Source organism: Podarcis raffonei, chromosome W (genome assembly GCF_027172205.1).
Source record: "Podarcis raffonei isolate rPodRaf1 chromosome W, rPodRaf1.pri, whole genome shotgun sequence".
NCBI lineage: Eukaryota > Metazoa > Chordata > Lepidosauria > Squamata > Lacertidae > Podarcis > Podarcis raffonei.
This window is the reverse complement of record NC_070620.1, coordinates 24497316-24510860: the sequence shown is the minus strand read 5'-3', so window position 1 is coordinate 24510860 and position 13545 is coordinate 24497316.

The following is a 13545-nucleotide window of genomic DNA, read 5'->3' as shown; positions in this document are numbered from 1 at the left end:
GAAAGAGGCATATTTCACTGTATACAGCTCCTGGGGGATCGCGTCATTGACCGAGCCTCCCCTTGGGTAAGAGAGGTTGTGGATCATGCGGAATTCCCCTGGGGTCTTTTTTGGTACAATACCCAACGGGGATAGGTGAAGTCCTTCTACTGGCGGCTCGGCAAAGGGACCTGCTACCCTACCTGCGCTGATTTCCTTCTCTATCTTTTTTCTGACTATCTCTGGCCTTTCTCTAACTGATTTTTGATTTTGTGGGTCCCCGGTGTTAGGGGGAAAGGACACGGGGATTCTGAAACCCGTGGAGAAGCCCTCCCACAGGTACTGTGCGGATTTCCGATCAGGGTATTGATCCAGCAAGGTTCTGAGGGGCTGAAGATGGATGGGGGAGAAGGCCAGGCCAAGATGCAAATTACTGGCGGCTACCGGTCCCTTGATGGGAGGATCCGGGGGCCCCCCTGTTATTGTTGTGGAAGAACCCCCGGCCCCCACGAAAGGGCTGCTGTTTGTTCTTGAAGCACGCAGAGGCGGGGTGGTTGCCCCAGCACCGCTCACATTCATGAAGATACTTACAGGAGGGACGTGAGCATACACCCCTGTTGTACTCCCAGCAGTGGCGGCGCCGTTTCGCCTCTGTCTTACCCGCCTTGGCTGAATCCTGGTTTTTCTTTTCAATGTAAGGATTGACGTCCTCGCCCCAGTAATTAGGATCCGTTAGATCCCATCGGGTAGAAGGCAGGAGAGAAGCATTTCTACGGAAATTCTCGTCATATGTTAAGGCAGCACTTTCCCCAGCTAGCGCGTGTGCCCTCCTCACATGAGCCAGATAGGCAACCAAATCCATGGAGCGCCGCGGATAAGCCGCGCAAACGACTCCCATGAAAACCTGGAACCCATCCAGCCAATTCTCGAAGGTTCGCTCCGCCCTAGGGGTCCTATACCTCCGCTTACCGAAGGAGCGCCTCTTCTCACCTTTTCCTGTTAGCTTAGTCGGGGGGGGGGGTGAACATGTCCACGTAGTCCCCATTGAGGATTTTATTCCTCTTCTTCTGGGACAAATGGTTCCCCAATATAAAGTCGGTGGACTGATTGGTGGCCACTTTTACATCCTCCACTAAAGCCCCATCTTTCCAGTCCAGCACACCATTAAAGGTCTTACGATGGGAATTAGCCCTCCTTTCATGCGCCCAAAGTGGGATCCCATGATTCGATTCACCCAGACTCCAGTAGCTATCCATGGGGCCCTCGCTATCCGAATCCGAGGATGATGTACCTGAATCGTCCTCAGTCTCGGACTGCTTACTTCTTTTCTTCTTCGAAGAGGTGTGCTTTTTCTTGGACTTTCTTTTCCCTCCTTGGGCCTCGACGTTAGCTGGGTTCACACTGGCGGCTGCCCGAGCCCCTTGCGGTTGCACATGCTCCTCCTCCAAGGCGGAGCCCGCGCTGTCATCAGTAGAGCTGTGCTGGGGCTGCTGCTCCTGGAATACACTAGGAATGTCTACAACCTGTGAAACCGTATTGCTACTGGTCCCTTTGGCTATAGACTTCCCCCTGGTGTGACCTTTAACTGGTGCCTTGCCCTTTCCAGCGCTTTGGCTGGCTTTCTTATTAATGGCTGCCTGGGCACGGGTATTGGGGCGACATGCGTTTGAGGTTTCCAATTGTGCGTCACCCACTGCCGGAACTGTGATGCCCGGCTGGCCCTGATTGTTAGGGGGGGTGTCAGGTATTATGTCCTGTGATGGTTCTGGGGCCGGAAGAGCCAGAGCCCCAGGCCTGCATTGCCTGTAAAATGTTTCAAACGCACTAAAAAACTGAGCAAAAGCTTGAGGATCGCAGGGCATGGCCATAACTTGGGCACTACCGCCACTTGTGGATGGTGCCAGCTGATTGCCAGAAGTGGATGGCTGCTGGTCCCCGCCAGAAGCCATTGCAAGCTAAATGCAAGGCCTGCTAAATCTCCAATTAACAACCCAACCAGGAATGCACCTGCTCCAAATCGGCACGCTGCTGCGGGTTTCCGGCTAGCTCAGTATTGTCTACACTACTTTAATGCACCTACTCAAATTAAGGCGCTGGCAAAGGGGTCTGCCTAGTTCGGTATTGTCTACACTGGTTAAGGCCCGCCAATGATCTAAGATGCCGTTGACTTTTATAGAGATTCTACTTATAAATTTACTCCCTCTGCTTATTTATTAATTCGCCACAACTACTGAAAAGTAAATGCAGAGGTTGACAGCCGCAACTAAAAAGAAGGGCTATTGGGTGTAACTTTGATTAACATACAAGAGAAAGTAATTATTGATTCCCCTTTATTTATGTATTTAATTATTGCTGATATTATAATTATTCTTATTACAATGTTCTCTTAAAGGACAAGAGCAGAGTGAATGGACTTCCTAGCCAAAGGCAGCCCAGTGGAAGATGCTGCCAGGGGGGGCCTCCTTGTCTTCTTTATTTGGTACCCCAAAGGCACCCAAATAAGTGACCAATAATTCGCAAATCAAATGAAAAAACCTTTAGCTGATCTTTAGCGTTGTTATAGAGACCAAAATAATATAGCTATCCAATTATCCTCTATGAAAATAACTCCCTCTGCATCCAACCACGCTCACAGCAAATGAAAAGCAGCACCAAATTTTCAGGCCCTCGGCACTTTAACCCCCACCAAAATGGCAATCATGAAAATTATGAGCAATTAAATCACTCCAAAATTAACACACACCACTCCTGACTACTACACCACAGAAGGAATAATTACTCCGGCGGTTTGCGAAAAAACCCCAGCGTAAATAAACTACCCGAGAATCACTTCCGTAACAAGCTGCTGCGTAAATTATCTAGAGAGGCTATGCAGTTTAAATGTATTCCAGCCTCCGTACGCCTCTCCCAAGATGGCCGCCGGGGCTACCCCACGTGGACCCTACCAAGATGGCGGCTGCTATCCGCCCTTACCCTGTGCCTAAACCAAAATGGCCGCCAGCGCACTCCCACGTGTTCACAGCAAGATGGCTTCGCCGATCTGCCCTTATGAAGCCCTTTACAGAAATGGGTGCCGCGGCTTCGAAATGAAAGCCGGGAGGAGGTGCCGCAACCAGGTGGGTGGCTGCCGTAACCCCAGCAACCCGGCAAGAATCTAGTGGAAAGGTGAGCGGCTAGCGGGAAAAGTGAGCGGAGTTAGTGGGCAGCGAGGCGAGGGAAATGGTGCTATTCTGTTCCCGGATAGAGGGACTTGAGGAACAGGAAAGGCAGGTCAGAGCCGGGGCTCTTCGTACAGCTGTCTAAGGCTAGAAAGGTAGAAATCCGAAGGAGGAAAGCCGCTGGGAAAGCAGAAACAGACCACCACCGAGGGAGGAATCCCACTGTCTGCTGAGGCAAGGCAGCAGCGGAGACCAGGAGCGAACCGGGGGGGGCCTCCCCCTTCGCGTACTTTACCCCAATCGCTGTCCGGTTGCGGTTCCCGCGGTGCCTGGAACTCGGCTGCTGCTCTTGGGAAGGTTAACCCGCTGTTCAAATCCACCTGGATCTCTGAGGTGAGAGCTCTCCCTCCAGAGGCGAACAGAATCACTTGGCGATGGAGCAAAGAGAAAAACTTGCAGCGGAGCCGCTCGCTTCCCCGACCTTCCTCCTGCCGGCAGCCCCCTCTAAAAGTGATTTCAGCTCGAATTCAGCTCAAATTGAGACTGCGATCTCCCAGTGATTTCAGCTCAGGGGAAGTGAAGCCACCAACAAGGCAGGAGGTGGATTCCCGAGAAGAAGCAAAAGAACGGCTCCGAGCAGAAGCAAAAAACCGCTCAGCTGGAAAGGGGCAAAGAGGGCGGTCCCCGGGCGTGCCTAGTCTTAAATAGGCTAGGTCACGCCTCCCTGGCCCGCTGATTGGCGGGCCGGGTCGCCGACACGCCCGGGGATTCCCTACCCACGCGGGGGCAAGGGCCAGCCCCCGCGTGTGAGATGTGGGAGGGATTTCTGCCCGCAACCCCCTCTCCTCCCAGGTCGGAAATGGCTTTCCCAAGTTCACTGCATATACGGTGTTAAAGGAAAATATAATGAAAATGATGTACAGATGGTATTTGACTCCTGTAAAATTAGCAAAGATATACCACAACAGAGATAATTTATGTTGGAAATGTAAAGAAAAAGAGGGTACTTTTTATCATATGTGGTGACCTGCCCCAAGGTGAAAGACTTCTGGGAGAAGATTTATAACGAATTGAAAAAAATGTTGAAATATACATTTATAAAGAAACCAGAGGCCTTTCTTCTTGGAATAACAGGTTTGGAATTGCCCTAAAAAGATGTTAAATTATTTTTGTATGCCACAACTGCTGCTCGAATATTACTAGCTAAGAAGTGGAAAACGCAAGAACTACCAACTGTGGAAGAATGGCAGATGAAGATGATGGACTTTTCAGAGCTAGCCGACCTAACCGGAAGAGTCCGCAACAAGAATGAGGAGGAGTACCAGGAAGAATGGACAAAATTTAAAGACTATTTACGGTAGTTAAATATGTCAAGTTAACTTAATTGGAAAAGCTTGCAAATATCAGATAGGCTTAGGATTTAAATATGTAATGTTATGAATTAATATGTTTAATGCCAAATTAGAAAGAAAGAAAGATGTTAAGAGATTAAGTTAATTTTATTATAATATTGGTTTTGGAAAACCGTTAAAATGATATACATTGAAATTCAACTAGGGGGATATGAGGAAGTCACTTAACAACGTTACTAAGATTGGTTTAAAAACGGCTGAGATTTGTTTGTTTGTTTATTTATTTATTTTTGGAAAATCAATAAAAAAAATGGGGGGGGGAAGCTTCCATTGGTACAAAGAGCAGCTCACATTTCATGCAACCATTAGCTTCTGGCAGGTGATTTCCATTGGGACCATGGGCGTGTGTAGGGTTAAGTTTCCTCTCCAGGTCCTAAATCATGGGAAGGCAACCTAAGGCCCGGGGGCTGGATGCGGCCCAATTGCCTTCTAAATCCGGCCCACGGACTGTCCGGGATTCAGCGTGTTTTTACATGAGTAGAATGTGTCCTTTTATTTAAAATGCATCTCTGGGTTATTTGTGGGGCATAGGAATTTGTTCTGTTCCCCCCAAAAAATAGTCCAGCCTCCCACAAGGACTGAGTGACAGTGGATTGGCCCCCTGCTGAAAAAGTTTGCTGACACCTGTCCTAAATGCTACAGGCATTAACTTGGTTGTGTGAATCATGTAACTCTGAGCAGCAGACAAATGTGGACATGCTCGAACATCCTTTCGTGCAGCACCCTTGCTGTGTTCCCAACCTCCCTTGTGTGGAGCAAGAAAGGTCTGCAGGGCTTTTTAAAAAACTTCTGTTTTCTTGAACATAGAATATCTCACATTGAGGACTCCGATATACCTTTCCCACTTAACACTGGGCACAGTGCACCTTGGGAGTGGGGCTGCCATGCAAACCCCTGCTTTTGTCCTTGGATACAGAGTTTGAGAAAAGGGACCCGGGTGGCGCTGTGGGTAAAACCTCAGCGCCTAGGGCTTGCCAATCGCATGGTCGGTGGTTCGAATCCCCGCGGCGGGGTGAGCTCCCGTCTTTCGGTCCCAGCTCCTGCCCACCTAGCAGTTCGAAAGCACCCCTAAGTGCAAGTAGATAAATAGGTACCGCTTTATAGCGGGAAGGTAAACGGCGTTTCCGTGTGCTGCGCTGGTCCTGGCTCGCCAGAGCAGCTTCGTCACGCTGGCCACGTGACCCGGAAGTGTCTCTTGACAGCGCTGGCCCCCGGCCTCTTAAGTGAGATGGGCGCACAACCCTAGAGTCGGACACGACTGGCCCGTACGGGCAGGGGTACCTTTACCTTTTACAGAGTTTGAGAGTTCAGGCAAATACCTGAACACTCCTTATCTCTATAGCAGGCTGTTCATATGTTGCAGCAGGGGCAATGGAAACACATAGTGTGACAGTGCTGATTTGCAAAATATGCTTTCAGTCTTTAGAGCCAACACAGGAACAATTTGCCATAGAAGTGTCATTTGTAATTATTTGTATTCTGCACTCTCATTCCCATTTCTGTTTATAAGGTGTAGTTGTTTTCTACACACACATGCACACAATTAACAGCATTCCCCCCCCCAATTTTTTTATTGGTTTTCACAACATTATAAACAAACACATAAGACAAACAAACATAAATCATAACCTCATTGAAAATTACACTTATTAACATTGTTAAGTGACTTCCTCGCTTCCCCTTGGTTGAATTTCATTGCACATCCTTTTAACGGTTTTCCAAATCACAGTTCTTATAAAATTTAACTTAAACATTAGCATCCTTAGATCTTCACTTTATGAAATTAAACATATTAATTCATCACTTAACATAAACAAAATCCTAAGACAATTAAGTATCTGCAAGCTGTTTTCAGTTAATTTAACTTAACATATTTAACTAAGTAATCATTAAATTTAATCCACTCTTCCTGATACTCCTCCTCCTTCTGGTCGCGGACTCTTCCGGTTAGGTCGGCTAGCTCCGAAAAATCCGTCATCTTCATCTGCCATTCTTCTATCGTTGGTAATTCTTGGGTTTTCCATTTTTTAGCTAACAAAATACGAGCAGCAGTTGTGGCATACAAAAATAATTTAACATCTTTCTTGGGCAATTCCAAACCTGTTATTCCAAGAAGAAAGGCCTCTGGTTTCTTTATGAATGTATATTCCAACATTTTTTTCAATTCATTATAAATATTTCCCCAGACGTCTTTCACCTTGTATCAATCCTTGGTGGGCTCCATTTTCTACATCCTGCCATCATCATCATTTGCTCCTATGCTCTACTTTCTGTTACTTAACCAGTTCCTGATCAATACCTCACCTCTCATTTCATGATTGTTAAGTTTACTCAGTTTTTGGTAAGGTACTTCGCTGAAAGCTTTTTAGAAGTCCAACACACTGCATCAACCACATTACCTCTATCAGTATGCTTGTTGACACTCTCTATAGGACTTCCCCTAGCAGAAGCCATGCTTGTTCTGCTTCAACAAGGTTTCTTCTTCCTTACACAGTGCTATTTTATCTTTAACAACACTGTCCATCAACAAAATACATTAACTAACCTATAATTTCCAGAATTCCTCCTGGATCCCTTTTTCAAAAATTGGTATTACATTGGCTACTTTCTAGTCCTCAGGTATGAAAGCTGATACTAGGGATAAGTTACATATTCTTTTTGAAAGACCAGTAATTTCACCTTTGAGTTGTTTGGGAACTCTCAGGTGGATACCATCCAGACCTGGCAATTTGTTGGTTTTTATTTTGCCTATTAGGTGTAGAACTTATTACTTACCACCACTGTTTGCCTCGGTTCCTCAAATACTACAACCAGACGTAACACGGACACTGGCACCAGAGCCTACAATAAACCCAGATGCCAACTTTGCTGCCACATACACCCGGACAACACCATTACTGGCCCCAACAACATCACACATACCATCTCAGGACTATTTAATTGCTCATCGTCTAACATTGTATATGCCATCAAATGCCAACAGTGTCCTTCAGCTCTCTATATTGGACAAACAGGCCAAACCTTACGCCAAAGAATAAACGGACATAAATCGGACATCAAGAATCACAAGACAGAGAAACCAGTAGGAGAACACTTCAATCTCCCAGAACATTCTATACAAGATCTCAAAGTAGCTGTTTTACTACAAAGGAATTTCAGAAATAGACTGGAAAGAGAAGCTGCTGAATTGCAACTCATTACCAAACTTAAAACCATGGAGAGACCTGGTCTGAACAAAGACATTGGATTCTTATCTCATTATACATGACAAAGCCATTTTTCACCTTCTCACCCCTTGCTTTTTCCTGTAAGACCTATTGCAGTCGTTAAGAGTCGTCAACAGGCTCATCACAGCTATCTGCCAATCACCCATTCCCACCACCCTTCTGAGTAATACCCCTCCCCACCTTCTCACTATATAGAAGGATCTGGCAACTTCTGTTTCAGTGTATCTGAAGAAGTGTGCATGCACACGAAAGCTCATACCAAGAACTAACTTAGTTGGTCTTTAAGGTGCTACTGGAAGGAAAAAAAGTTTTTGTTTTGACTATGGCAGACCAACACGGCTACCTATCTGTTCAGGCAGAAAGGTTTGTCTTATATCTTCCTCTCAGAAGACAGATGCAAGAAGACAGATTCAGCTTCTCTGCTATAAGTTCCAGGACCCCCCCAAATGACATGCATATTGTCTTCTACAAGGGCTGTTAAATTTAGAAACCTTTATTATGGCAGAACATGAGCTTTTAATAACTAACACAGGCTTTCAGACAGATGTTTATGTTTTATTTTGATGCTGACTTAAATTTCAGTGAGTTATGCAGGCGTGCAGTTGCGGCATTTTGGAAAGCATAAGGAAGGTGATCATGTTTAAAAAAGACCGAGGTTTTGAACCAAACATCTGGATTGATCTGCTTAGAAGAGTGAAGAAGTTGTGGCTCTCCAAGTGTTGCTGAACTCCCAGTTCCCACCCCACCCCCAGCAAGCATGGCCCATGGCCAGGAATGATGCAGGATGCAATCTAGCAACATGAAGAGTCACATCCCAGGCCTAGTATCTAATGACATGTACACATTAGCAGCTCAAAATACAGGAAGGTAATTTCCCACACACATACACACACTGTGTTTCAAGCTGCATTTTATGTTGCTGTACACACCATTACCTGTCCCCCCCCCCCCACAGATATTACCTGATTTGTTATTTCGCTAACAAAATTCTTGCTGCAGTTGTGGCATACAAAAATAATTTAACATCTTTCTTGGGCAATTCCAAACCTGTTATTCCAAGAAGAAAGGCCTCTGGCTTCTTTATAAATGTATATTTCAACATTTTTTTCCAATTCATTATAAATCTTTTCCCAGAAGTCTTTCCCCTTGGGACAGGTGCACCACATATGATAAAAAGTTCCTTCCTTTTCTTTACATTTCCAACATAGATTGTCACAGTTATGATATATCTTTGCTAATTTTACAGGAGTCAAATACCATCTGTACATCACTTTCAGTATATTTTCCTTTAACACAGTATATGCGGTGAACCTGACCCCTTTCTTCCACAATCTTTCCCAATCCTCAAAACGTTATATTATGTTCTACATCGCTTGCCCAATCTATCATCACAGATTTAACTTGTTCATCTTTTGTATGCCGCTCCAACAATAACTTGTACATTTTAGATAAATTTTAACCTTTAGTATCCAACAACTCCGTCTCCAACTTAGATTTTTCAAAAGCAAAACCATTTTTCTTATTCAATTTATACAATTCATTAATCTGGTGATAAACCAGTTTAACTTATCTTTAACTTGATCAAATGGTTTTAATTTGTAACCTTCTTCTTCTTTTATTAATAAATCATAATATCTCAACCATTTGGTATCCTTATTTAGTTTTTTCTCGGCCTTTGCCTCCATTGGTGAATTAACAGCATTTTTAATGTGCAAATATTAACAGGAAGTTTTCAGCACCGATTCTTAGATTTACAGCTCAGGAAGTCACAACAACAACAATCCCACACATGATGCAATCAAATGTAGAAGTTTTATTGGAGATAAATACATGTTAATAGCTTTATTTCCCTTGAGCTTGTTGAAGTAACAGTATATTTATAGCTTTTCCCCACAGTAGGTTGAGTAGAGTATGACATTTAATCTTGGAAGAGATGAACAAACCCAACTGCATTATTTTTAAAGTAATTTGCTTATGAAAAAGAGGGAGGTATTAGACATATTTTTCAATACAAGCTTGCACTTTTAAATCAACCAACCCTGTCACCAAATTCGTGGCTAGTAAACCTATGTCTTCACATGGAATACCCTATCCCACCTTCCCTTCTCTCCCTCCAACAAAACACAACTGGCTGAACTCACAGACAGCTAGCTTCTTCAGTTAAGCGGAAGCTAAACACTAGAATAAACTTCAGTTGTCCTCAAAAAGCTAAATGCTGGAAATTTGGTGATGGGTCTGACACTTGCCTCATGATATACGCGCGTATGGGCTGTTGAGTTAGCAGGAGAAAATGACATTGAAAATTTGACATTGAGGGAACAACTGGCAAGTTGTATTTTGTTAAATTTGTTTATTGATTTCTCAAAAAACAAATAACACTTGTTTAAAAAGACAGGGTGGTGGTGACGTCATCTGCGCAACGGTCAGACTTACCCTCTCAATTTATTTGCTGATTATATCGCACTGATGATCTCTGATCCAGAATAATCACTGCTAGAGGCCATAAGGGAGATGGAAAGCATATGGTAAAATTGCTGGGCTATCTCTGAACAAGTAGTTGTGTTTTAGTTTATCCTGTAAATTGTGATACATTCAAAGTGATCAGAGGCTTTAAGATCCGTCCACAGCGTGTAAAATATCTAGGAATTTTTGGGTAAAACTCATTAAAAGTACTATTTTACCATTACTAAAAATATTGTTAAAGACCGTAAGTAATAGACCCAAGTTAAACCTATCATGAATGGTAAGAGTGTTATTGGTAAAAATGATGGTATTACAAAAATTGTTTTCATTTCAGACTATTCCTATTTGTATATTGACTGAAACTCTTAAAATTATTGGTAAGGTTTGTCCATCAAGGCAAAAGACCTAAGACTGACAGTGATTTACCAACACTTCCAGAAGTATAATGATGGGGTTCATCTACAAAATGCAATTAGAATGATAATATGCAATAAAAACCTATGCTCTTCAAAATACTCAGCCAATTAACAATTGGACAACATGATCCTGTAAAATGGCTGTGGGAAACTTGTTGTGGTTCTGGACAGTCAAGAGTTAACACTCCAGGAAGCGTTCTGATTCACTGGGTGCACTGCCCACATGACCCGGGCATTTTCCTTTGATCTGTGCTCTGTGGGGGCTGAGCTCTCTCTGGAGAGCAGTCTGTCTGAGAATGTGAGCAAGGTAGTTTCATTTTTGTTAGAGACAGAAAGCTGCGAACATGCAGCTAGATTCTGTAGATTTTTCCTTTCTGTTTATATGCTTCTGAATAAAGAATGATAGAATAGAAGCACTGGTGTTGAGCTGAGTTATTGAAGACACCACGTCGACAGAGACAAAGCCATTTTACGCTGCGTGTGAACTCTGCTATCGTCCGACAACTGAGAAGAGTGGCAGCGCACGAGTGGAAGCGTGTGGGTGCCATTGAAGTTTGTCAGAGTGCCAGTAAATCAGATTTATTGCAGTGTCGTTGCAGCAGACTCCATGGGCAAAGGATTTACGAGCCACAAACTTTAACAGGTTATGGGAGGAAGTAACGCGTTAATGGCTCCCAGACCTGAGAATATACTATGATGCGGCATGCTTTAGTTGGATCAGATACTGCATTACATTAGATAATAATGACATTTTAGACTTGGAGGGAAGGAACAACAGATACGGTTGGCATGCCTATCTAATTTACAACAAAGTGGCGGTGCATAAAGAATTTCTAAGTCATGTAATTAGAAATTAATTATATAAGGTCTGGGTGAGACATAGAAGGTTGTTAGAACTGAAAACCCCATGGTGGGTTTCACGGTTAGAAGTAATATCGGTTAAAAAGGAAAATACAATAGGAAGATTGGCGACATACCAGCAGCTCCTGAGGGAGGAACAGGGCCAATTAAAATTAAGACCATACGAAGAGGTGACCCAATACTGCACCACATGTTTACAACTGTTAGGATATAGTTCCGTTCCACCTTAAAGGGTCAGGCATGATTGTTGTGTATCACATGCCTGTTTACTCCCAGCACTGTCTTCTGGGAACTTCCATTTTATATATAGCTTTTGTTCCGGCTGTTTTCCTGGACACGGAGGCAAGCAGTCATGTTTTTCCTTTGTTCTGAACTACGTTGAATAAAGCTGTAAATATGCTCTCCTGTCTGCATCTTTCGTTGTGGAGACTGCTGAAAGGGTGTGCACGGGCCTTGGAGTGTCTCTGAGGCTTGTGTCGCTAATTGACTGATGCTGTTCCACGGGAGACCGGTGATCGTCCGGAGACAACTGGGGGCCTGCCTGATGCCTCCGTCTCCCTGGCAGTATCCCAACAACAGGTTTCAGGCCCAGATTCACGGCGCTTACAGGAGAGTAAGACTGGTGATGCCTGCTGAGATCCTGGCAGCAACAGACTTCCGGTCAGCGCCAGTGATTAATGGCGGATTTCCCCCCGAGCTCCGGGGGAAGTCTGCTTAGCGGGTTCGGGTCCTGACCGCTACGGCGAAGCGGGGACCCTTAAAATCACAGGCGCGGAAGCCTGTGAACGAGGAGACCCGGCGGGCACCTTTTGCGCCCCCCCAAAACCGCAAAGGAGCCTTTTTAAAGGCTTCGGAGCGGCAGCGGGTGAGCGGCGCGGTGCTGAGGGTCGTCTACCCAGCCTGCTGAGTGAAGCCGCATCACCATGATCGGAGAGCGCTGATTTCTTCCCAAGAATTTGGACTTAAAAGCAACTACTCGTGAGTAGGATTAACGGACTTAAACTGAAATTAATACCAAGAATTTTGGCACTAGCACGGGAAAGGTACAAAAAGGAAGTCTGCCTTTCCATTGTGTAGATAATCTAAAGCAAAGTGACTGTAAGCTGTAACTTAAGAGTGAACATTTTTCTGAAATTAGTAATCTATCGTTTGGATGAGCATTTCTCCCCACCGTTTGGCAGGAGCGGAGGGGGGTGGAAATTGAACTTTTTTTTTTATGCCTGCATGAAAGGAAAGAACTTAAAAAGAATATCCGCTGCCTTGATCTCTGGAGTCGGACTGCCTTGACAGGGAAACTGAATGGTGGACTGTCAGCACATTGGGATTGTTTGTAGTATTAACTCTGTGTAAAGATACAGTGTCTTTGGATGGACTTCTATACAAAATAGTATTGAAGACAAATTGGAAATTGTGGCTAATAGGAGAAAAGGGGTTTTTTAAAGAGACATTGGTTACAAAATTTCAAAGTGAAGTTGGAATCTCTCCCCCTAGTGGAGACTTTGTTGCAACAATAACAACTATGCCACCAGAAGTGAGAGCCAGTGGAAATTTCCTTTTGAAAATAAAAGTACAAGTGTAGGACGTGACCTTGGCTCTGAATGAAAGTGTTATGGATAAAGATAAGGAGAAATTTGAAGAAAAAGGCTTAAGATCTGGTAAACAATACAAGACTGATATATTTCCCACCAGCGAAGAGCTTCAACATCCGGAGGCACGGGCGCAGCTGCTGCCTCTCAAACAAAAGTAAGAGCTATGTCAACAGAAGACGCCCTGGCACAGGCACTTGGTAAAATCAATGCATCTTTGGAATATTTAACGAAGCAGGGAACAGAGACAAGTAAACAAGTTGCGGAAACTAATAAACAAATTGTGGAAACTAATAAACAAGTGGCTGAGGTCTCAGCAAAAATTGATTTGAATACGAAAAGTATTGATGAATTGGGAAGGAAGGTAAATTCTAATACAGAGACTATTGTAAGACTTTTGGAGGACTCAGCGACAACTCGAAAGATTGCTGAGGAAGCAAAGG